The following is a 25,400-nucleotide window of genomic DNA, read 5'->3' as shown; positions in this document are numbered from 1 at the left end:
ATATATCGCAACAAGCAAGATGAGCATGGTCAAGTTGTCAGAAACAAAGCTCGTCTCGTTGCTCAAGGATAGTCAAGTTGAAGGGATTGACTTCGATGAGACATTTGCTCCTGTGGCTAGACTTGAAGCCATACACATACTGCTGGCCTATGCAAATCATCATAACATTCTTCTGCATCAAATGGATGTGAAGAGCGCTTTTCTCAATGGCAAGATTGATGAAGAAGTGTATGTTGCACAACCGTCTAGCTTTGAAGATCCAAAACATCCTGATATGGTGTACAAGCTCAAAAAGGCACTGTATGGCCTCAAACAAGCCCCTAGGGCTTGGTATGACACACTCAAAGACTTCCTGAAGAGCAAAGGCTTCAAACCTGGTTCCCTCGACCCTACTCTCTTCACGAAGACATATGATGGTGAACTGTTTGTGTGCCAAATATATGTGGATGACATTATCTTCGGCTGCACCAATCAGAAATAGACTGATGAGTTTGGATATATGATGCAAGAGGAATATCAGATGTCCATGATGGGTGAGCTGAAGTTCTTCCTTGGTCTTCAAATACGTCAGCAACGCAACGACATCTTTATATCTCAAGAGAAATACCTCAAAGAATGCCTGAAGAAATTTGGAATGCAAGATTGCAAAGGCTACACGACGCCAATGCCAGCCAAACATCATCTGGGTCCCGACAACAATGGTAAAGAGTTCGATCAAAAGGTATACCGCTCCATGATTGGTTCCTTACTTTATTTATGTGCATCTAGGCCAGATATCATGCTTAGTGTTTGCATGTGTGCCCGGTTCCAAGCGGCACCAAAGGAATCGCATCACTTAGCTGTGAAGCGAATTCTCAGATATTTGGCTCACACCCCAACACTAGGATTATGGTATCCAAAGGGCTCAGAGTTTGATCTAGTTGGATTTTCGGATGCTGATTATGCTGGTGACAAGGTGGATCACAAGTCTACATCAGGCACATGTCATTTTCTGGGACGATCACTTGTATGTTGGTCTTCAAAGAAGCAGAACTGTGTATCTCTCTCCACTGCTGAATCTGAATACATTGCTGCTAGATCTTGCTGCGCTCAGCTTCTATGGATGAAGCAAACACTCAAAGACTATGGCATTCACCTGAAGCAAGTACCACTCTACTGCGACAACGAAAGCGCCATCAAGATTGCCAACAACCCAGTTCAACACTCGAAGACAAAGCACATTGAAATTTGTCATCACTTTCTCAGAGATCATGTTGTGAAGGAAGATATTGATATCATACATGTCAACACTGAAGAGCAATTGGCAGATATCTTCACCAAGCCCTTGGATGAGAAGAGGTTTTGCAAGTTACGGTGTGAACTAAATATCTTGAAATCCTCAAATGTCCTGTGATCAGGCACACATCCTAACACTTATGCATGTTGATGACTTAGATGTGCAACACACGAAGTAAAGTATATCTTCAATCAATGAAGACTTACATTCTGAGTGTGAATACATTAACATGGAATTTGACTTCGGAGCGCCACGATAACTGTGCGCTGTGTCTGGGTCTAATACTTCCTATACAGTGGGTAACGCCACCACCAAATTCTTCTGTTTGAAGTGTTTTACCCATGGCGTTACATGTGCTATGTCTTCACATTTTGTTTGTCTTCATTTTCAACTTGTCTTCATGATTATCTTCACTATGTTGACTTGATTGTCTTCTGATATATACATACTAGTGTTCTGTCCTCCACAACATTCACTTATAGCTATGACTTCCTTGTTGAATCTTTTGAATGAAGTGAATGTGATCGGACCCTAATCTCTCTATGCTTTCTATATCAAACTCTATCTGTCCAAATCATATGCATTCTATTCAAACTATCGAATGTCTTCTCTGCGTCCTAGTAAGCAGAAGATACAGAGACAAACATTAAGTCCATTTTCAATGCTAATTCCTCCACCTGAAACCCGGAGAAGTGGGAACGACCACCTGACAATCCAGGCATGCGTGGGAACATGGAACAACCTCCGATATGTTGCATGAAGGCCACGTGTACTTCAGATGTGAATCGCCAGGGGCACCTGTGTAATAACAATGTGCCATCCATGTCCCTATAAATACATGCCTCACCACAATCACCGCTAGCCCTCGACGACGTCGGCGACAAAGCACTTAGCTGCCGCGACCTCACCGACGCCGTCTTCACACCGGCCGCGGACATCATCTTCTCCGCCGTCATCGTAGGTGTCCTCCATCGCCAAGTTAGGGCACGGACGATCGAACTGCTCGGCCTCCTCTCCCACTCCGTCTAGCAGTTCTTCATGTGGTAAATAAAACTTCCTTTTTACGGCCCCTTTGATCCTATAGATTCATCACTTTCTACCACAAGCAGTTTCTGTTCACACAAGTTGGATCTATTTCATACCGCATCTCATAATATGCCTAGTATGTTCACTTATGCTTCACAAAGTAGTTAGATTCCTCACTTGTACTTATTCGTGGATTCGTACAAATCTGGAAACAACTCTCTATCTATGAGTGAATGTCTTCGCACTATGAGGTCAATGTCTTCTAAACTGATTTATCTTCAAAATCTTCTGAGAATGCATATGACCTCTTCCCCTTCCCTCGCACCTTAATGCTTTCAAAGGTACATGTCTGTGGGAGAATCCCTTGGTTCTCATAGTCTGCATTCATTTGCAGAATTCTTACAGCATCATATAAATTCTCCCGAAGCCAGTTCCTGTTTGACCCGCAGGCGGAAGCCTTTGAAACCTTTAAACGTGTTGAAGCCATTCAGTTTGAAGTTCATGGCTATAGAGAAATCTACAAGGAAGGGAGGCAGACAGCGCCGTGGAAACACTGCTAAGGACCTGCCACCAGATCTCTATGAGCTATACATGTCAGATCCAGAAGAAACCTATGGAGAACGCAAGAACCGAATCCAATGGATTCGAAGACATTGGGCAGAGGAATGGTTCAAGTACAGATTCGTCACCGACGAATATGCTGAGAAGAGTGCCATCAAGGTCCCATGGGGAGATATCATATACAAAGGTCTTCAGCCCAAATCACAGTCCGAAGCTATTGCTCAAGGCTTTTACCCCTACATGCTTCGTGGACCTCGGCCTGCTAATGCCGACACATCCTCTCTGTTATGGTGTCGCGAAGACAATCTCTTCAAGCGCAACTATCAGTTTGCACAGAACTCTGCCAAGGAAAACAAGAAGTCATTGGGATTAGACTTCAACCCAGGCCCCTCTGCGCCACGTGCTGATGGCGCACGAGAAGCTGAACCCAATCTGGTTGGGCTGTCACATCCCTAGCTTCTGGTGCTGTCTAGTGTTTGCATTTTGTTGCATCATGTTTAAATTTTATTTAAGTTGAATTGGGGATGACAGAAACCCCCAGCACCCCCCCTTAGCAACTAGGGTTTACTAAAATCTTTTTCAATGAACCCAAAATGCCCTTCATAAATGTTCATCATTTTTGTTTTGGTCCAGAACCTTTGCCAAAAATGGTGCACATTTTCTAGGTCACTCTGGATTTTTGAATTAATCCATTAAGTATTTGCATTTGGGCATTTAATTCCTATAAATATTTTAATTGCCCAAATAATATTGATAATGGTTGAGGGCTGTTAGAAATAATTTCATAAGTGCCCACAATTATTTTCAGCATTTATTCAAATGGTTTAGTATTTTACTAAATCAAAACAAAACAGAAAAAAATAAAAACTGAAACAAATAAAGGAGAGAGAGAGAGAACCCCACCTGCGCCTCACCTGTGCTGGCCCAGCCCACCCTGCCAGTCCACTTGGCGGCCCAGCCCACCAGGGGCACCGCCGTCTTCAACCTCTGCCTACTGGCAGAGGCGTGTCGACGCGCCCGTGCCCGGGCCTCCACCTCCTGCTTCGCCGTGGCAGCCTCCCCGACATCCTCGCGACGCCACGGAGACACCCAGAGCCTCCCCTCGTTCTCCCCACTCCCTCTGGACCGCTCCCCCTCCTCTGGCTCCCTCTTCCCCTTTCTTCCCTGCGAGCAGCCAAGAGCACCGACGAGCTCCACCGCGGCCAATGTCCACCCCTCGCCTCGCCGATGCTTCCAGAAGAACCGCCGCGCCTTCCTCTTCGTCTCCACCAACTCACGTGACGCCGGGTGCACCGCAGCGTCGTCCCCGCCGCCTTCATCGCCGCATCTGTCCGGTGATCGCCGCGGTCGATTCGCCGTCTTCGACGCCTCCCCGAGACCACCGAGCTGCTCTTCGACCTTGCTGTGAGCCCCGGAGTATTTACCCTCACCTCTCCCTCTCTGGTCCGTCCCCTAGCTAGCTGCGCCGCCATGGCCGTAGCTCGCCGTCCGCCATGACCGGCCAGCCCCGCGCCCCCGAGCTCCTGCACTTGCGTTTGTTGCACCGGCGTGCTCCTGGTGACCCCAGGAACCCGTAGAGCCCCACAGCTGATCTCGCTGTGCCGTGTAACGCCGAACCCGAGCACGCCCGAGCTCCGGCCGCCGCTGCCGAGCTCGAGGCCATCGTCTCCGGCCGCCCTAGCTGCTGCTGCTTGCTGAAACGGGCGCGGGTGAGCTCTAGCTCTCCGTAGCCGCTCTCCTCCGTCCATTTGGACGCCGGAGGAGCGAGCCCGAGCCCTCCGCCGCGCCTGTTGCCACCGGCGACGAACCGCCGGCTGGTTAGGCCCTGTTGACCAGGGGTTTGACCTCCCCTGGGTCGATGACAGGTGGGGCCAGCCCCCTGTTAATTAGTTTAGTTTATTCTAACTTATTTAGCCACTGTTTCACTGACATGTAGGCCCTGATGTTTATTTAGCTGACTAATTAATGAATTAGGTTAATTAAGCTCTGTTTTAATCGCCCTCCAGCTGACACACGGGTCCCATGCGACAGGTTTGACCCTGGTCAACCCTGTTGACTTGCTGACGTCACACAGGCGTCATGCTGACGCAGTAAGCATTTCTGGAATTAAAATAAATCAGGAAATGATTTATAAATTTCAGAAAATACCCCAAACTTCTAAAAATCATATAAAATCAACCGTAACTCCAAATCAAATAATTTATATATGAAAAATTATCAGAAAAATCCAATCTATCCATCTGTACCATTTTCATGCATGTTAGAACAACTTATGACTACTGTTTAGGACAATTAAATTAAATGGCATTTAAGAAATCACATATGGAGTTTGAATTTGAACCTAGTGTTCAAACCAACTCCATTTAACTTGTTGTTAGTTGCATTAGCTCAATCAACAGCATGTTGCCATGTCATGATCATGCATCATACTGTGCATTGCATTGATCGTGTTTCTTCTGTGTTTGCCGGTGTTGTTCCCCCTCGATAGACGTTGTACCGATGATGTGATCGTTGACACTGATGAAGACTGAATGTTATCTTCAGAAGTGCCAGGCAAGCAAAACCCCCTTGTTCATTCCAAAAAAATCCCACTCTCTCGCTCCTGCTCTCTTTTACTGCATTAGGACAACAACGATTCATCTGTTACTTGTTGCGGTAGCTAAACCCCTTTATCCTTTGCATGACCTATCATTGCCACAGTAAATAGATGAAACCCACTAGCATGAGTAGGAGTTGTTTGAGCCCTGTTGTGCCTACTCATTCATGCTTGTTTGTCATGCCTGCTACTGCTTAGAGTTGAGTCAGGTCTGATTCATCGGGGATGAATCAGAGGTGTGTGAACATGTCCTACTGTGTGTGAGCTAAGTGTGTGAACACGTTTTGGTAAAGGTAGCGGTGAGAGGCCATGTAGGAGTACATGGTGGGTTGTCTCATTGAAGCCGTCCTTAGGAACTGAGTTCTGTGTTTGTGATCCATGATTCAGGTACTACCATGCATTGGGCCCTGAAATATGACCCCGCTCGACTTCTTATTCACCCTAGTCCTCTGTCCAGGAGTTGCAAGTAGTTTCTGGTGTTTGTAGCTTACTGGAGGCCGTGGACAGCGCTGACCGTAGGGGTAGGTACATGGCACGGTGTACCGGATACCCGTTAGGTATCTCGGGAACCCTGCACACATCGTTTGGGGCTATGAGCGAAACTTCGGCCGAATCTCCTCATGGATGGAACCCGAATAGGCGATAAACCTGGACTAGAGACTTGAGTGTTTAGGTAGGTCGTGGTCTACACCCATGTCGGCTTTCGCTTGAAGTCTACCGAGCACATGTCGTGTGCAGACGCTAAGTGGTGGAAACATGTATGAAGAAGTACACCCCTGCAGGGTTAACATCATCTATTCGAATAGCCGTGTCCGTGGTAAAGGACTTCTGGGTTGCCTATATCAGTTCATAGACAAGTGAAAGTGGATACTCTAAAATACGCAAGATAAGCGTGAGTGCTATGGATGGCGTTCTCGTAGGGAGACGGGAGCGGTTCCATAGTGGTGTATTGGTTGGTGAATATGTGGACTCGTGTGCGCCTCCTCAAAAGAGTTGCTTGCAGTCGTAGTTTAGGATAGCCACCGAGTCAAAGCTGGCTTGCTGCAGCTAAACCCCACCATCCCCTTTGTTGATAATGATGCATATGTAGTTAGTTCTGATGTAAGTCTTGCTGGGTACATTTGTACTCACGTTTGCCTATTTTATGTTTTTGCAGAGAGACTTCGGTCTCGCTAGTAGTTCTGCGTGGACTTCAATGTTTAGCTTGATACCTCAGCTATGATCTTGTGCCCTCGGCAGGATCTGGTAGATAGTCAGGCTTCTCAGCCTCTTTCATTTATAGTTGTCTGTACTCAGACATGATAGCTTCCGCTTGTGCTTTGATTTGTATGCTCTGAATGTTGGGTCATGAGACCCCTGTTTGTAATATCTTGCTCCTCGGAGCCTATCGAATAAAATACTTGAGTTATAGAGTCATGTTGTGATGCCATGTTGTATTTGCACATATCGAGCATATTGTGTGTATGTTATTGAAATGCTTGGTATGTGTGGGATCTGACTATCTAGTTGTTTATCCTTAGTAGCCTCTCTTACCGGGAAATGTCTCCTAGTGTTTCCACTGAGCCATGGTAGCTTGCTACTGCTCCGGAACACTTAGGCTGGCCGGCATGTGTCCTTCTTCGTTCCTGTGTCTGTCTCTTCGGGGAAATGTCACACGATGAATACCAGAGTCCTGTTAGCCCGCTACAGCCCGGTTCACCGGAGTCCTGCTAGCCTAGTTGCTACAGCCTGGATTCACTCGCTGATGACCGACACGTTCGATGCTGGGTCATGGATGCCTGTCCCTGTAAGTTAGTGCCACTTTGGGTTCACGACTAGCCATGTCAGCCCGAGTTCTTTGTCATATGGATGCTAGCGGCACTATCATATACGTTAGCCAAAAGCGCAAACGATCCCGGGCCAGGTAAGGTGGCACCCGTGGGAATACCGTGCGTGAGGCCGCAAAGTGATATGATGTGTTACATGCTAGATCGGTGTGACTTAGGATCGGGGTCCTGACAGTGTTGGTATCAGGGCTTGACTGCCTGTAGGATTACCAAGCCAAACCGGTCGAAGTTGAGTCTAGAAATTCTTTAGTTATATAAGGGAATTGATTGTGGGATGGAACGTAAGTCTCTTTTTATTCCTTATACCTTATGCCCTTCTGATCTAAGTCATCTTATCTTTCCTACGGGGTTAAGGAACTAGGCTTTCTCTTCTTTCTATCAGGATCACGTGTTACTAATCTGTAGACTTATAAGATTGTTGGATTTAAGCTTGAGTTCAGTTCTTACGACTTCTGTATGTTAACTGTTGATCTCGAAACCTTGATATTGTGCTTCTGAGTGGTTATGCCACCATTTTTGTGATTGTCTCAAATCTTTTGAGCATTTATAGCCGTTATGCTGTCCGAGTAATCCCAGGTTTCTAAACAGTCTGATGCATTTGCAAATCCCTTCTTCCCATTCCCGATGTCCTTTTGGTCAGATTAATCACACAAATTAGTGAGTTGAGGTACCTTATTGCCTCGACATATATGTTGGAGTTAATAATTATGACCCTAAGTGCTTAGGGGATCATCTAGTGGTCTAGCCATGATCTGTGTTTCCAGTGTGATGATTCTGGCCGTCATTATCGAAAGCATCCCGTGATGCCATTTAGTTAGTAGGCATTCTATTTCTGGGTTCTGAACCCGAGATTCACCCCATTTATCTCATGTTGATAGTGTTGCTAGTTCCTTTAGGAAATTAGTAACTTTTGCATTAGTCCTCGAGGTCCATGGTATTTTCCTTCTTCCAAATACTATGAACCATTCTGGCAGATGTTTATTGAATCAATAGATCACAATTAGAGTACTCTTGAGGAGTTCTCAATTCATAAATTGTGACTCTACCAGTCCTACCTCTCTGCATGGCTTATCCGGAAGAAACATGTTGAACTTGGTTCGACATACTAATCTATGCATCCATAACTCAGAAAATTATATGTTCTTTGAGTTGTCCCTCTTAGTTGTATTCTGACCCCTGTCTATCATTTGATAGTCAAGAGTATGTGTGCATTCGTTCATCGATACCTATTACTCTTGTGGTCCGTCAAGCCATTCTATTCCGGAATGACTAGGAGAAACAAACTCCAGTACCTCATCCATATCCAGGGTTTGGTCTTAGCAGTTGTACTCCGCAGATCAAAATACTAATCCAGTTTTTGTTCTGTTCCACCCTGGAGTGTTACCATCTTTATATTAAGATTATCATGGGAATTGCACACCATCCTATGAATTCTTGGTGCAGTGATACTTCTCTCCATCATTATTCATTTCTCGGTTCCCGTGTTGTTATAACCGGATTGTCGACAAGTGAATCGTGATGTGTGAAATCAATACTCCTAGCAACCTTGTTACTTGGTAGTTAAATGGACAATAACCTCATTCTTAACGTGTTGGTTCTTGAATCATCATTCTAAGATTGATCGTGCTACCTTGTCCATCTTCCTGGTGCACATTTCGATTGATGAGTTAGGATTTTGTCAAGTCCTCGCTCATTTGATCATATCGTCTTGCCCTGAAAAGCAAGATTGTTCTCGATCTTAGTAACATATCAGTGGTTCGTGATTTTCCGAATATCTTCTTGAAAGTATCACCAGGTTTCACCTGACTGTTATGTTGAGCTCGTGATCAAGTTGGTTTATCCTGTAAACCACCCTTTCTCCAAGAATCCATGTTGGATACCCCTGAGCTAGTTGGTTAAGCTATGCATAAACTTGGAGAGTTGGAAGATAGAAGCTTGTCCGATATAGTTCATTATAAGGGATGTCTTGTATGTGTGTTGAAGAAAGTTGATATTTTCATCGACTGAACCTCGTGATCAGTTAATGGACCTATCATTTTTATCCAACCTTTGAGTGGAGTATGGGCTATCATCCAATCAGACCAGAACCAACGATATTCGTAATGTTGTCTTACTCGTGGTTGATCCCTCGAGCATACACCATTATATCTTTTGGGTCTAACCAATGCTATCACTTGTTCACTTAACTATGGAATTCCTTTTAAAAGGAAACCCAGATGAATTGTTGTTGAGCCCATTGACAACATCCTTATCTCCTCCATGATCTTGTTGGACAACAAGTTAGTGTTGGAAACTTTTGAAAGCATTTTCTTCATGCTAGCTCATGAAGTATTTGTTTGATGAAAGGAGTGACTTCCTCTTATACACGTGCATTTGGTGAAAGTTGCCGCCGTGAATTTGAGAAAGTTAGTTTTGCTTCCTCTGGAATCATCCCAAGTCAGTCATGCATACGTGCGAAGTATTCTGTGGTCTGGAGACTTGCAACCTCCATTCTATATGTGTCCCTAGCACACCAAGCCACTGATTGATTTGTTCAAGGAGAAGAAGTTCCTTCTTAAGAGTATACCTTATGCAAGGACTTCGATATCCTCGATGATGGTTCCCCACCTGAACTCGGTAGTGTTTAATTATAAGACTACTACGTGGACATGCTTGTCTGGGACAACGTGTTCACATGTTTGTAGCAGAACCAGCTCTGTTTTGGAGCTTACTATCGTAGTTCATTCCCTGAGAATCTCGCAACGTCATCTCGTCGATGTGTGTTGCAAACTTTCATTTTTCTTCCTAGACTCGATGAGTCTGGAATATTCTGACACCAATCAGGTCTGAATCTCAGGCAGATATGATGATTGGAACATTTCCCAAGAACTATAATATTGGTCCCTCGATAACCGGTAAAGTGAATGTCGTGGCCAACACACCCGCCGAAAGACCTAATGTTGTAGTATCTTGATTGAAGCAGTTGGCCACCTCCCCATAAGGATCTCGTAGAACTTATTCTAGTAGTTGTTCCTTATGGATTTTTGTGTTTCCGAAGTCCGACCCTTACTTGATGTTCTAGATACCAGACCATTTCAATAAATGGATTACGCTAGCACATTAAGGAGAGCATTAGAAGCGGAGTGCTAAATGTCTCTCGGTCGATCATCCAGATTTTATTTCCTTGGCCCCGCCAAGGGTGAAATCTGAGAAAGTGTTATCTTCCTTTGCATCTGCATCATCCATCATCATTCATCATGATAGCAAGTTGTGTTGCCAGGATCCTTGACACGGATATTGGTAAAATCTTGATGATTATGGAAATGCTCAAGTTCTTGAGAGCACGCGCAAGTGCTAGGTTTGATAGTCGGCATTAACTGTATAGTGCTCTCAGTTTCCTCGGCAATGCTATGGCCTTTCAAACAGTGAATTCACTCTCTATTGTTGGGTTCTTCCCCAGTTACCAGAATCATTCCCAGCATTTGCATTTTGTTCCCAGCTTGCACCGCCAATGTGCCATTCTACCATGGGTCCCTTCCATTTCCGGTGGTAAGCAAATTCATCCATTACGTTGTCTTCAACAAGGTAATCCACATCATCCATTCTGGCCCGGGAATGTCATTCCACCGAACTCCTCCAAATGATCGATTGTGATTTGCCCTAGGCTGATATAGAGAGTCTCAATGATCTCTATATCAAAGGTAATTCTTTTTGCCGCTTACGGGGGATATATATCTATGAGTCACCATCCCTCAGGTGTCTCGATGTGGTATCATGGCAACTCAACTCCTCGCTGCGTTGACAACCGATTACCACCTTCTTAAGCATGAAATTGTTGTCTACCTAGTGAACCTTCGTCATCTGCTTCACTCCATTCCTATGGATGTGTGCTTCGTCTCTCAGCTCGAGAGATGTTGCTATGTCTCATTCCGTGGGTTAATCCTGAGTTGTTCGACCTTCGAGAAGAACGATTCTTTTAGGGTCTTTCCTTTCCTCTCGTTGTCATGTTAGTTGGAGTTCTCAGAGCAAGACTTCGAGACAATGATGGTGATCAAATCAACACTCTTATGGCATGCACCCTGGATCATGAAGATTATGTTAGTTGGCGTTTTCCCTTCGTCTTACCCTACGCTTGAATCTCGGGTCGAGACTCTTGTTTAGTGGGGGTGAGTTGTCACATCCCTAGCTTCTGGTGCTGTCTAGTGTTTGCATTTTGTTGCATCATGTTTAAATTTTATTTAAGTTGAATTGGGGATGAGAGAAACCCCCAGCACCCCCCCCCCTTAGCAACTAGGGTTTACTAAAATCTTTTTCAATGAACCCAAAATGCCCTTCATAAATGTTCATCATTTTTGTTTTGGTCCAGAACCTCTGCCAAAAATGGTGCACATTTTCTAGGTCACTCTGGATTTTTGAATTAATCCATTAAGTATTTGCATTTGGGCATTTAATTCCTATAAATATTTTAATTGCCCAAATAATATTGATAATGGTTGAGGGCTGTTAGAAATAATTTCATAAGTGCCCACAATTATTTTCAGCATTTATTCAAATGGTTTAGTATTTTACTGAATCAAAACAAAACAGAAAAAATAGAAAACTGAAACAAATAAAGGAGAGAGAGAGAGAACCCCACCTGCGCCTCACCTGTGCTGGCGCAGCCCACCCTGCCAGTCCACTTGGCGGCCCAGCCCACCAGGGGCACCGCCGTCTTCAACCTCTGCCTACTGGCAGAGGCGTGTCGACGCGCCCGTGCCCGGGCCTCCACCTCCTGCTTCGCCGTGGCAGCCTCCCCGACATCCTCGCGACGCCACGGAGACACCCAGAGCCTCCCCTCGTTCTCCCCACTCCCTCTGGACCGCTCCCCCTCCTCTGGCTCCCTCTTCCCATCTCTTTCCTGCGAGCACCCGAGAGCACCGACGAGCTCCACCGCGGCCAATGTCCACCCCTCGCCTCGCCGATGCTTCCAGAAGAACCGCCGTGCATTCCTCTTTGTCTCCACCAACTCACGTGACGTCGGGTGCACCGCAGCGTTGTCCCCGCTGCCTTCATCGCCGCATCTGTCCGGCGATCGCCGCGGTCGATTCGCCATCTCCGACGCCTCCCCGAGACCACCGAGCTGCTCTTCGACCTTGCTGTGAGCCCTGGAGTATTTACCCTCACCTCTCCCTCTCTGGTCCGTCCCCTAGCTAGTTGCGCCGCCATGGTCGTAGCTCGCCGTCCGCCATGACCGGCCAGCCCTGCGCCCCCGAGCTCATGCACTTGCGTTTGTTGCACCGGCGTGCCCCTGGTGACCCCAGGAACCCGTAGAGCCCCACAGCTGATCTCGCCGTGCCGTGTAACGCCGAACCCGAGCACGCCCGAGCTCCGGCCGCCGCTGCCGAGCTCGAGGCCATCGTCTCCGGCCGCCCTAGCTGCTGCTGCTTGCTGAAACGGGCGTGGGTGAGCTCTAGCTCTACGTAGCCGCTCTCCTCCGTCAATTTGGACGCCGGAGGAGCGAGCTCGAGCCCTCCGCCGCGCCTGTTGCCACCGGCGACGAACCGCCGGCTGGTTAGGCCCTGTTGACCAGGGGTTTGACCTCCCCTGGGTCGATGACAGGTGGGGCCAGCCCCCTGTTAATTAGTTTAGTTTATTCTAACTTATTTCGCCACTATTTCACTGACATGTAGGCCCTAATGTTTATTTAGCTGACTAATTAATGAATTAGGTTAATTAAGCTCTGTTTTAATCGCCCTGCAGCTGACACACGGGTCCCACGCGACAGGATTGACCCTGGTCAACCCTGTTGACTTGCTGACGTCACACAGGCGTCATGCTGACGCAGTAAGCATTTCTGGAATTAAAATAAATCAGGAAATGATTTATAAATTTCAGAAAATACCCCAAACTTCTAAAAATCATATAAAATCAACCGTAACTCCAAATCAAATAATTTATATATGAAAAATTATCAGAAAAATCCAATCTATCCGTCTGTACCATTTTCATGCATGTTAGAACAACTTATGACTACTGTTTAGGACAATTCAATTAAATGGCATTTAAGAAATCACATATGGAGTTTGCATTTGAACCTAGTGTTCAAACCAACTCCATTTAACTTGTTGTTAGTTGCATTAGCTCAATCAACAGCATGTTGCCATGTCATGATCATGCATCATATTGTGCATTGCATTGATCGTGTTTCTTCTGTGTTTTCCGGTGTTGTTCCCCCTTGGTAGACGCTGTACCGATGATGTGATCGTTGACACTGATGAAGACTGAATGTTATCTTCAGAAGTGCCAGGCAAGCAAAACCCCCTTGTTCATTCCGATAAAATCCCACTCTCTCGCTACTGCTCTCTTTTACTACATTAGGACAACAATGATTCATCTGTTACTTGTTGCGGTAGCTGAACCCCTTTATCCTTTGCATGACCTGTCATTGCCATAGTAAATAGATGAAACCCACTAGCATGAGTAGGAGTTGTTTGAGCCCTGTTGTGCCTACTCATTCATGCTTGTTTGTCATGCCTGCTACTGCTTAGAGTTGAGTCAGGTCTGATTCATCGAGGATGAATCAGAGGTGTGTGAACATGTCCTACTGTGTGTGAGCTAAGTGTGTGAACACGTTTTGGTAAAGGTAGCGGTGAGAGGACATGTAGGAGTACATGGTGGGTTGTCTCATTGAAGCCGTCCTTAGGAACTGAGTTCTGTGTTTGTGATCCATGATTCAGCTACTATCATGCATTGGGCCCTAAAATATGACCCCGCTCGACTTCTTATTCACCCTAGTCCTCTGTCCAGGAGTTGCAAGTAGTTTCTGGTGTTTGTAGCTTACTGGAGGCCATGGACAGCGCTGACCGTAGGGGTGTGCTGTGATGCGGTAGGTACGTGGCACGGTGTACCGGATACCCGTTAGGTATCTCGGGAACCCTGCACACATCGTTTGGGGCTATGAGCGAAACTCCGGCCGAATCTCCTCATGGATGGAACCCGAATAGGCGATAAACCTGAACTAGAGACTTGAGTGTTTAGGTAGGTCGTGGTCTACACCCACATCGGCTTTCGCTTGAAGTCTGCCGAGCACATGTCGTGTGCAGACGCTAAGTGGTGGAAACATGTATGAAGAAGTACACCATTGCAGGGTTAACATCATCTATTCGAATAGCCGTGTCCGCGGTAAAGGACTTCTGGGTTGCCTATATCAGTTCATAGACAAGTGAAAGTGGATACTCTAAAATACGCAAGATAAGCGTGAGTGCTATGGATGGCGTTCTCGTAGGGAGACGGGAGCGGTTCCATAGTGGTGTATTGGTTGGTGAATATGTGGACTCGTGTGCGCCTCCTCAAAAGAGTTGCTTGTAGTCGTAGTTTAGGATAGCCACCGAGTCAAAGCTGGCTTGCTGCAGCTAAACCCCACCATCCCCTTTGTTGATAATGATGCATATGTAGTTAGTTCTGATGTAAGTCTTGTTGGGTACATTTGTACTCACGTTTGCCTATTTTATGTTTTTGCAGAGAGACTTCGGTCTCGCTAGTAGTTCCGCGTGGACTTCGATGTTTAGCTTGATACCTCAGCTACGATCTTGTGCCCTCGGCAGGATCTGGTAGATAGTCAGGCTTCTCAGCCTCTTTCATTTATAGTTGTCTGTACTCAGACATGATAGCTTCCGCTTGTGCTTTGATTTGTATGCTCTGAATGTTGGGTCATGACACCCCTGTTTGTAATATCTCGCTCCTCGGAGCCTATCGAATAAAATACTTGAGTTATAGAGTCATGTTGTGATGCCATGTTGTATTTGCACATATCGAGCATATTGTGTGTATGTTATTGAAATGCTTGGTATGTGTGGGATCTAAATATCTAGTTGTTTATCCTTAGTAGCCTCTCTTACCGGGAAATGTCTCCTAGTGTTTCCACTGAGCCATGGTAGCTTGCTACTGCTCCAAAACACTTAGGCTGGCCGGCATGTGTCCTTCTTCGTTCCTGTGTCTGTCTCTTCGGGGAAATGTCACGCGATGAATACCAGAGTCCTGTTAGCCCGCTACAGCCCAGTTCACCGGAGTCCTGCTAGCCCAGTTGCTACAGCCTAGATTCACTCGCTGATGACCGACACGTTCGATGCTGGGTCATGGATGCCTATCCCTGTAAGTTAGTGCCACTTTGGGTTCACGACTAGCCATGTCAGCCCAGGTTCTTTGTCATATGGATGCTAGCGACACTATCATATACGTGAGCCAAAAGCGCAAATGGTCCCGGGCCAGGTAAGGTGGCACCCGTGGGAATACCGTGCGTGAGGCCGCAAAGTGATATGATGTGTTACATGCTAGATCGGTGTGACTTAGGATCGGGGTCCTGACATGGGCCCTTCTACAACCTAGAAGGTCTCATCACTCATATTATGGTTCAAGGGGCAGTCGTGGATCAACCTGCAGATGATGCTGAATCTGACGAAGCACCTGCACCACCGAAGCCAACGAAGCTGAAGAAGCCTAAAGCTTCAAAGTCTGCCTCAGCACCAAAAATCTTACGGGCGAAGCCACTGGCTACTGCACCTCCTGAAGACGGTGTGCAGTCTGAAGATCTATCATGTATCTCCAAGAAGACTGAGATGAGAAAGAATACTGATCAGGCACTGACTGCTGCTGCTATTCTATGCAATGACGCCATTGATCTGTCCAGCGATGAAGATCTTGCAGATGACGCTCTTGAGCAACTGATTAAGACCAAGGAAGAAGCAGAAATCTTCAATGATTTGCCACTCTTTGACGTGGCAATCATCCACAACTTCATTGATGAGTGGTTTGAAACCCTCAATCTCAGCTTTGATGATCTGCAACTTCCAATTGGCCTCAGCGTCGCCTTCACTGGCGCCATTGCTTCTGAGCTAGCTCTAGCTCAGCGCATCGTTGAATTGAAGCAAAAGATCGACTATGAGAAAGCTCAGTTCAAGAAGCACATGGCCAAGCTCAGTGTGCAAGATGTGAAAAACTTCAAGATTATGCTGCACGAGCTCAAGGAAGCCTTTCTCAAGAAACGTGAAGAAGCTAAAGGTTCTCGTGAGCGCATGAAGAGTATGGCTGACAAGTGCGTGCAAGCCTACAATGAAGCTAAAAAGCACAAGGCTCTTGGGCGTCCTGGCATCGACCCTAGAATGGCTGCAACAAAGAAGAAGAAGCCATCGACTGACACATCTGCACCTTCAAGGCAGGAAGAACCCCGCATTGTCTTCCCAAGCAGCATGTCCGGCTCGAAGCCAAAGGTCACTTCCACCGCTTCAGACCTGAAGAAGACAAGGGCTGCTGAGGCTGAAGCCAGAAAGAGGAAAAATCATGACGCTTCTGATGTTGCTTCCTCCAAGAAGAAGCGCAAAACCAGGAAAGATCGGGCTGCTCCCGCAGAGCCCCTTGTTGTCGAGCCCATCTCGGTTGCTCGTCCTAAATCTTCGCATCAAGAACGACGGATGATAGTTCATGAGCCTGCTTCCACAGAGGCTCCTGAAGCTGAAGACATTCCAGCAGTTGACCCCACCGCTGCTGAAGACATTGGTCACCATGATAATGTTGAAGATGATGAAGTCCTTCCTTAGATCGAGCACCAATTGGTATCATCACCTGTGCTTATGCACAGCGAACTCATCAGCATTGGTCGTGCTCTGATGCCAACTGCTCAGGATGCATCGTGAGCTAATCACCCATGGAGACAAGACACTCCAAGCTCTCCCCAACCGCAAACAACCACATCAGTGCAAGAAGAGGATGACTTTGAGGCCCAGCCAACTCCATCTTCACAGGCGTCGCCAGCGTTACGCAGGCTTCGCAAAGGACCAAGGCCCCAAGTCCCTCTTTCAAGTGTTTCAGAAGGAGAAGTGCACCACCAATCTGTTGCACGTCAGGTGTTCCCCGAAGCCACTCCTACTGTGAACGTTTCCGAGTCTGAAGCTAAAGTTGCTGAAGACAATCCGGCTGCATCAGCCGAAGAAAAACAAGCAGAAGAACGTGTCCCTACTTCCCCCATCACTGAAGAAGCTGTTCCTGGAGTGAACGTGTCAGTGCCCGACCCTCCAGCTCCTCAAGTGGAGGTTGAGAATCCTGAGGCTGCCACCACTAACACCACTGAAGCCAATGACGTGGTCATGGCTGAAGACACTATGGAGCCTGCACCTAACACTGTGCCAGAGGCCAATGAAGCCAATGATGCACCTGCAACAGATGTGCAGCTTGACGCCTCTGTTGATGCTACTGCTCCTATTCCGCCACCAAGGCCACATACTATTGAGCAAGCATACAACTATGGTCAGCTCATCACTGTCAAATGGCCTCTTCTTGTTCCTCCACCTGCTGCTGGTCCCCAATTTGACTATCACGTCGAGCGCAGGCCTCAAGTTCAGAAGCCAATGCCAAGGCTGCCTAGGTTTCCAGGCACTGCATCTGCACCCAGATCGTTCAATATCAATGGCTTCAAAGCACACAACACCTTCTTTAATAGCGCCAAGAACCCCTACTCAAAGGCAAGAATATCTTCTGATCGGTTCTAGAGCTATCAGCAGCGCAGTTATTACTCATGCATCTTGTACAATCAAGGTCGCATTTTTTCCCATATGCGTCTTGACACTGAAGCCATAATTGGTCTGCCCTGTTTGGAAGAAGTGCTGGATTGCTTCGGAGAATCTGGCTTGTTGCAGTTCGTCACTGACAAGGAGCACTGGAACGAAGAATTGCTGCTTCAATTCTATGCCACTCTTCATATTCGTGGCTACAACAGGGATCCGAAGACTTGGGTCCTTGAGTGGATGACAGGAAATGTTCATCACGAAGCCAAAGCCTTTGATATCATTGAGCTCACTGGCCTGCCCACTCTAGGAGATCTTTATGAACCTGGTTGTCAGCTTCATAGTGCTGCTATGGAAAGCATTTTTCACAAGCCTAAACCCAACATGAGTCAGATGCTTAGCATGATGAAGCCTTTGCCTCCAGATGCTGAATATCCTAAGGAGTTCTTTGTTAAAGACCTTGAGTATCTGCCACGCACTATCTATCACATCATAAGGCGAACTCTCTAGCCCATCAAAGGACATTCTCCACATACAAAGCTGGAAGGTGCAATGAAGACTTTGGTCTTCCATATTCTTCATGGCAAAAGCTTCAATGCACAAGACTTCTTCATCCGCCAACTTGCTGCATCTGGATCTGATCTCTTTGGCTTGAAGTTTTACGCCCCATGGATTATGCGTCTGATCAAACTACACTCAGCTGTCACCTATCAGCCCTCTGCTCGCAATCATCAGATTTTTCTGCCTGACGTCGACTTGTCAGTTGAAGCCATCTATCTAGAGCCTGCCAAGGAGCCCCTTAGTCTTCAGAATGCTGATAAGCAAAGTTTCTCTCAACACATTGAAGGCGACCCAGCAGTCACTCATGTTTATCCTCTGGCTGGTACTACCCGTGCACCTCATCGTTCCCTCACTGAAGCCACTGAAAGCACCATTGCACAACGGCCCAAGAAGCGATCCCGTGTTCTCAATGACCAAGAGCTTCTGGTGGCCCTTCATCAGAAATAGGATAAGCATCATGACTGGCTGAAACGCCAAATGCAAAGCCTCTTGGTGGACGTAAACAGGATTCGCAACCTTGCCACCAAGAATGCCTTTGTCGCCCATGAAACTTGTCAGTGTACATGGAAAGGGCTGACGCTTATGTGTTCTGAAGATGATCTTCAAGACGATGGTTTCTCTGAACGCTTCAAGTTTGACTCAACACCTCCAAAAAGGACCTTGCTGCAGCATACTCCGTATCTTGAAGACTCTGAGTTCTCCTCCTCTGCTGCAACAGTAAATGCACGTGTCATTGATGATGAAGACGATGCTACTTCACCACCTTCAGCGCGAATCACCACTGCACCGAGTTCGTCTGCACCGCCAACCAACTCCGACGACCCTGCTGCTTCACCAACTCCTCATGGGAACGAGTAGGTGCTCTATGTCTTCAAACCTTTTTGGTCCTTACTGACAAAAGGGGGAGAAGCATATGAGTTTGATAGTCTTCAAGCGGGTCCATTGTCAGGACCCCGATTCCATATCACATCGATCTAGCCGGTAACACCTCATATCACATTGCGGCCTCACACACGATATCCCACGGGTGTCGCCTTACCATGGCCCAGGACCGTTTGCGCCTTTTGGCTCACGTATATGATAGTGTCGCTAGCATCCATATGATAGAAAACCCGGGCCGACATGGCTAGTCGTGAACCCAAAGTGGCACCGACCTATGGAGACAGGCATACATGAATCACATCGAACATGTCGGTCATCAGCGAGTGAATCCAGGCTGTAACACTGGGCTAACAGGACTTCGGGGAACCTGGGCTTTAGCAGGCTAGGCAGGACTCCGGATGTCACCGCGTGACATTTCCTCACAGGGACAGACATAGGAACGAGGTGAAACACATGCCGGCCAGTCAAGTGTCCAGAGCAGTAGTGTTGGGCTAGCAGGACTCCGGTGAACCGGGCTGTAGCGGACTACTATTGCTCAGGAAGCACTAGACTACATTTCCCCATATGAGAGGTTGCCAAGGATAAACAACTAGATTGTCGGATCCCACTCATACCGAGCATTTCAATCATAAACACAATATGCCCGATATGAGTGCATACAACATGGCATCACAACAAAACTCTACAACTCAAGTACTTTATTTAAAGGATCCAGAGAGCCATACATAACATGTTCATACAGGTAGGGGTCACATGACCCGACACTCAAGTCATACAATCATACAAATACAAGCGGAAGCAACTAGTCTGAGTACAGACACTAGAAAGAAAGAAGGCTTCTCGAAGCCTGTCTATCTACATAGGGCCCTCCATGGCCAGGATCACCACCTGGGTGGCTAGTCACTCGTCGACATCAAGGTCTACGTAGAACCCATCGGAGGGGGTGGTGTTGTCGTCTGAAAACAGTAATTAAGCAAACATGAGTACAAAGGTACTCAGCAAGTCTTACAACAGAACCTACTATACATGCTCATTCTCAAGAAGGTGGTGGAGTTATTGCAGCAAGCCAGCTTTGACTCTTGGCTAAGCTATCCTATGAGACTCCACTAGTAAAAATAGTTTTCGCACACGAGTCCACTACTCATCAACACAATACTCCACCGGGGATCCTCCCTCGTCATCCTACGAGAGGGCCATCCTCGGTACTCACAGTTATCTTGAGTCTTTTAGTAGTAACCATTAACTTGTCTATGAACTGTATAGGCAACCAAGTAGTCCTTTACCGCGGACGCGGCTATTCGAATAGATGATGTTAACCCTGCAGGGGTATACTTCTTCATACACGCTTTCACCACTTACCGCCGTTTACACGACATGTACTCGGCAACCTTCAAGCGGAAGCCCAACGAGGGTGTCGGCCACAGCCTACCTAAACACTTAAGTCTCTAGTCCAGGTTTATCGCCTATCCAGGTTCCATCCGCAGGGAGTCCGGCCGAGGTTTCCACATACGGCCCCGAACGATATGAACAGGGTCCCGAGACGCCAAACGGGCGCCCGGCATACCCGGCCACGGTGTATCTACCGCAACATAGCCCACCCTTAGGGTCAGCGCTACGCACGGCCGCCAACACATAACCTACAAACACTAGAAACTATTTGCAACTCCTGGACAGAGTACTAGGGTGATTAAGAAGCCGAGAGGGTCCATTGGTTTCGGGCCCAATGTATGGTAGTAACTGAAACTTAAATCACACATACAGATCTCAGTTCTTAGGGACGGCCTCAATGAAACAACCCACCATGTACTCCTACATGGCCTCTCATTGATACCTTTACCAAAACATGTTCAACACATCCCTCACAATACCGACATAATCATTTCACTCTAGCCCATCACCCAGATGGACCAGACCTGACACAACTCTAAGCATAGTAGGCATAGCAATGTAGGAAACACATACATGGCTCAATCAACTCCTACACATGCTAGTGGGTTTCATCTAGCTACTGTGGCAATGACAGGTCATGCAGAGGATAAGGGTTCAACTACCGTAGCACACAGCAGTTTGAATCGCGTTGTCTTAATGCAGTAAACAAGAGTAGAAGCGAGAACATGGGTTGTATCGGAATGATCAATGGGTTGCTTGCCTGATGTAGTGGTAGTAGGGTACTGCCCTTCAAACGGATACTCGGGGTTATCCTCGGAGGCAGAACCTACCACGAAAGGCACACCGAACATAATCAACACATGACAATATGCAACAATATGATGCATGCTATGACATGGCAAGATGATAGTGTCTTGGCCTAATGCAAGCTAAAACAGAAGGGGATGAACTCATTTGAATCAAAGATTCAAATGTTAGCTCATTTAACATAGCCTTATTAGTGCATTTTCTTATTCTGCTTAAACAGCAAGGTTAACTTGTTTTGTCATGCATGAAACCATTATAGATGGATAGATTGAATTTTTTTTATCATTTTTCATATATAACTTGTTTGATTTGGAGCTATGGTTGATTTTCTATGATTTTTAGAAGTTTTAGCTATTTTCTGGAATTCCTTTATAAGAATAATTCTAGTAAATGAATTAATGCGTCAGCATGACATAGGTGTGATGTCAGCGGTCAACTGGGTCGGCCAGGTCAAACCTGACTGGTGGGCCCTGTCTGTCAGTGTCTCAGCTAATTAACAGAATTATGTTAGTGCTAATTAACTATCAGTGGGACCTGGGCCCACATGTCAGTGACTAAACTAATTAAAATTAGTTAAAACTAACCCTAAACTAATTAGCAGGCCAGCCCCACCTGTCATAGACTCAAGGGGAAAGTCAACCTGGGCCCACACGGGGTCAAACAGAGTCAAACTCGCCGGCGTTTAGCCGCCGGCGAGGCCAGATGCGGCAGAGGGCTTGGGTTTTGCACTCCGGCAACCAAAAGGACGGCGGAGACCATCTACGTGTTGCGGGGAGTGAGCCGCGTCGAGTGGTGGCAGTAGCCGGAGCTGGGGTGGCCGGAAACGTCGCCGGCGACGAGTTTGGCGGTGGCCGGAGCTCGGTAAGGTTGAACTAGTCGCTAGGGTGCACGGGGAGGCGCGTGGTTTGGTGCGTTGAGCTCCTGGGGGTGCGGTAGGGCTAGTGGACAGGGTGGCGCGGCCATTGGGTGGCCGAAGCCTCGTCGGCGACGAGCTCCGCGGTGGTGCGTGCGGGTGATCTACGTGCAGTCGCTACGGGGCTCGAGAGAGGGAACGGAGAGGGTGGGGAGGTGGCTGAGCTCACGGGGGTCATGTCGAGGCAGTCGGTGAGGTCGGGGACGAGCTGATGCGGCGGGGACGGCAAAGGGGATCTCCGGTGGCCGGAGTTGAGGACGAGCTCGGTGCAGCGTCTCCGGGGCGAGCGAGCGCTCGGGGCTCGACATACTCGATGTAATCGACGACGGCGGAGCTCGTGGACACGATGGCGTGGCGCGAGGACGACGGAGGGCGTGTCTACGACGACGGTGCGACGACAGGGGCGTCGGCCATGGTGGGGAACGGCGAAGGGAGAGAGACAGGGGGGAATGGCGTGTCCAGGGGCTTCGGTGTGCGACGTGGAGGCGTCCAGGCATCCAGGGGCATGGGCGGCAAGCAGGTGGCGCCGTGGCGAGCTCAGGCACGCCGGCGTCACCTCCCTGCCTGCCTGGCGGGGAAGAAGCAGCTGGCTGGCGCGGGCCAGCACAGTGCTAGGCCGCCAGGTGGGCCGGCTGGTGGGTTAGGTGGGCTGCGCCAGGTGAGTTCCTCTCTCTCTTTTTCTTTCTATTTTTTTATTTATTCTATTATTTCTGTAGCTTCAGGACTTTATTAAAAATGCCAGGGCATTTCCATAAATCATAAAATTAAACATGGCTACTGCTTAGAATATATCCAACAGCAAACATTTTAGTTTATGATTATTTGAGCACTTAAAATATTTTATAGCATTTAAATGCCCAAATGCAAATACTATAAGAATTAATCCAATGACCTGAAGATGTCCTAGAAAAATGTGCACCATTTTTGTCAAAGGTTTTAACCCAAAACAAAAAGGGTGGGCTTTTTAGAAGGGCATTTTAGGTTCATTGAAAAAGTTTTTAGTAAACCCTAGTTGTTCCAGGGGGGTGTTGGGGGTTCTGTCATCCCCATTTCAGTTTTCTGGGAATTTAAACATGATGCACAAGTTCAACCAGTCCTAAAGCATGACTAACACAGGGATGTGACATCCATATGGGTGGTGGTTTTATATTTTGCCTAGTGTTTACAACTCTCGCATTTTGATACATTTGGTTCTTTGAGTTGTAACGCTCAAAATCGATGGTCGTCTGCTACTTATTTGCTTTTCTGTGATGCGATGATAAATTCTGCATGTGCAACGATAAATTCCGCACTTGGATCATTTTGCAGACGTCCATTTTTCATTATGCATGTCATTATCTTCACATTTTCATGCATGATGAATTGTCATCATAAGTTGAAGAGGATCTCCACAAGTACAACCTGCCATATGCATTTGCATACCAAAAGCAAATTACTTATATGCACATCTTCATGGGGGGCCTTTGCCACTTATGAAGACAATCCCCTATCCTTTACAATTTCACATATTTTATTCCCCGTTGAAAACTTCAACTAGTTTGTCATCAATCACCAAAAAGGGGGAGATTGTAAGTGCATCTAGTGCCAACCCTAGTTGGTTTTGGAGTATTGACGACAAACCTAGTTGAGGGACTAATGTGTTTGTGAGAATTGCAGGATAACACAGGTAGAAGTCCCTCATTGATTCGGTTTTCCTACCAGAGATGACCCCTAAAAATGTAAGAAGACATTGAAGTCAAAGGTGGTATGTGAAGACATTCACATTGAAGACTATGACAAGAGAAGACATCGCATGAAGACTATGGAGCGTGAAGACTTAGTTCTTTCGTCGTTCTTTTTCTTCTTTGGTGAGTCATAGGAACCACCGTACTATTAAGTGGGGTCCGAGTGAACCAGTCAGAATGATTGAAGTGATGCTTAACCAAAATCCTATGTCTTCGAGTGAAGACTATGAGAGCAAATCTTGTCCAGAGTTGGATAAGTCAGCTTTGCTTGTAGCTCAAGTAAAGTTGCCGTGTGTGTTTGAAATCTGACGTTGGAACACGTGTCAGTTCCTTAGTGACCAAGGGTCATTTCAGACAAATCAGGTCGGGTTGCCTAGTGGCTATAAATAGCCCACCCCCTACAACCATAAACGGTTGGCTGCTCGGAGTTAGTGCACGGCTTTTGTCGTTTGAGAGCAACCCACCTCGATGACTTTGAGAGAGAATTCCTTGCGAGGATAAAGCCCTAAACACCCAGAACCAAAGAGTGTTAGGCATCACTGAAGTCTTCCTGTCTGCGTGATCTGAAGACTTATTACACTTGAGGATTGTCAATCCTCCAGCCGGTTAGGCGTCTCGTTCTAAGCATCCAAGAGTCATTGTGGATCGCCGGTGAACGAAGTCTGTGAAGGTTTGGAAGTCTACCTTGAAGACTTACCAGAGTGATTGGGCAAGGACTGGGTGCCCTTAGCTCAAGGGGAATAAGGTGAAGACGAGGTCTTCTGAGTTGAATCTCAGCCTCCCTAACCAGACGTATAGTTGTCACAGCAACTGGAACTGGTCCAACAAATCATTGTCTTCAACGAGTCACCGGTTTCATCCTTCCCTTCTCTTTACTTACTGTTGGTCCTTGTGAAGTCATTTTTATCTTTTATCTTCATTGAGTGACTGCTTGTTCTGATTGGCTTCACAATATCTTCCTACCTGATCTTTACTGCCTAGCTGCTATTAGTCATTGTGCTTTCACTCCATTGAATACTTGACTATGGTTTGCCTAGTGTAGTCTACCTTCCGCTGCATGGTAATAGGTTTATTTCTATCGATTGTCTTCGAAACTTCCATGTTTTGAAGACTTTCATAAAAATCGCCTATTCACCCCCCCCCCCCTCTAGTCGATCACTAGCACTTTCACTCACCACCTACGGTGGAATTTCATTTATATGATGAGCATAAGGAGATGTCACTTTATGATTTTTGTCGGGTTTGTTTAGTCCCTTTCGAGGGCAAGACAGAGGAACCACATCACGAGGATGTGGATGGGTTTATCTATACTATCACTGTAGGGG

The sequence above is a fragment of the Triticum aestivum genome, chromosome 2A, assembly GCF_018294505.1.
Source record: "Triticum aestivum cultivar Chinese Spring chromosome 2A, IWGSC CS RefSeq v2.1, whole genome shotgun sequence".
Lineage (NCBI taxonomy): Eukaryota > Viridiplantae > Streptophyta > Magnoliopsida > Poales > Poaceae > Triticum > Triticum aestivum.
This window is presented reverse-complemented; position numbering follows the sequence as displayed.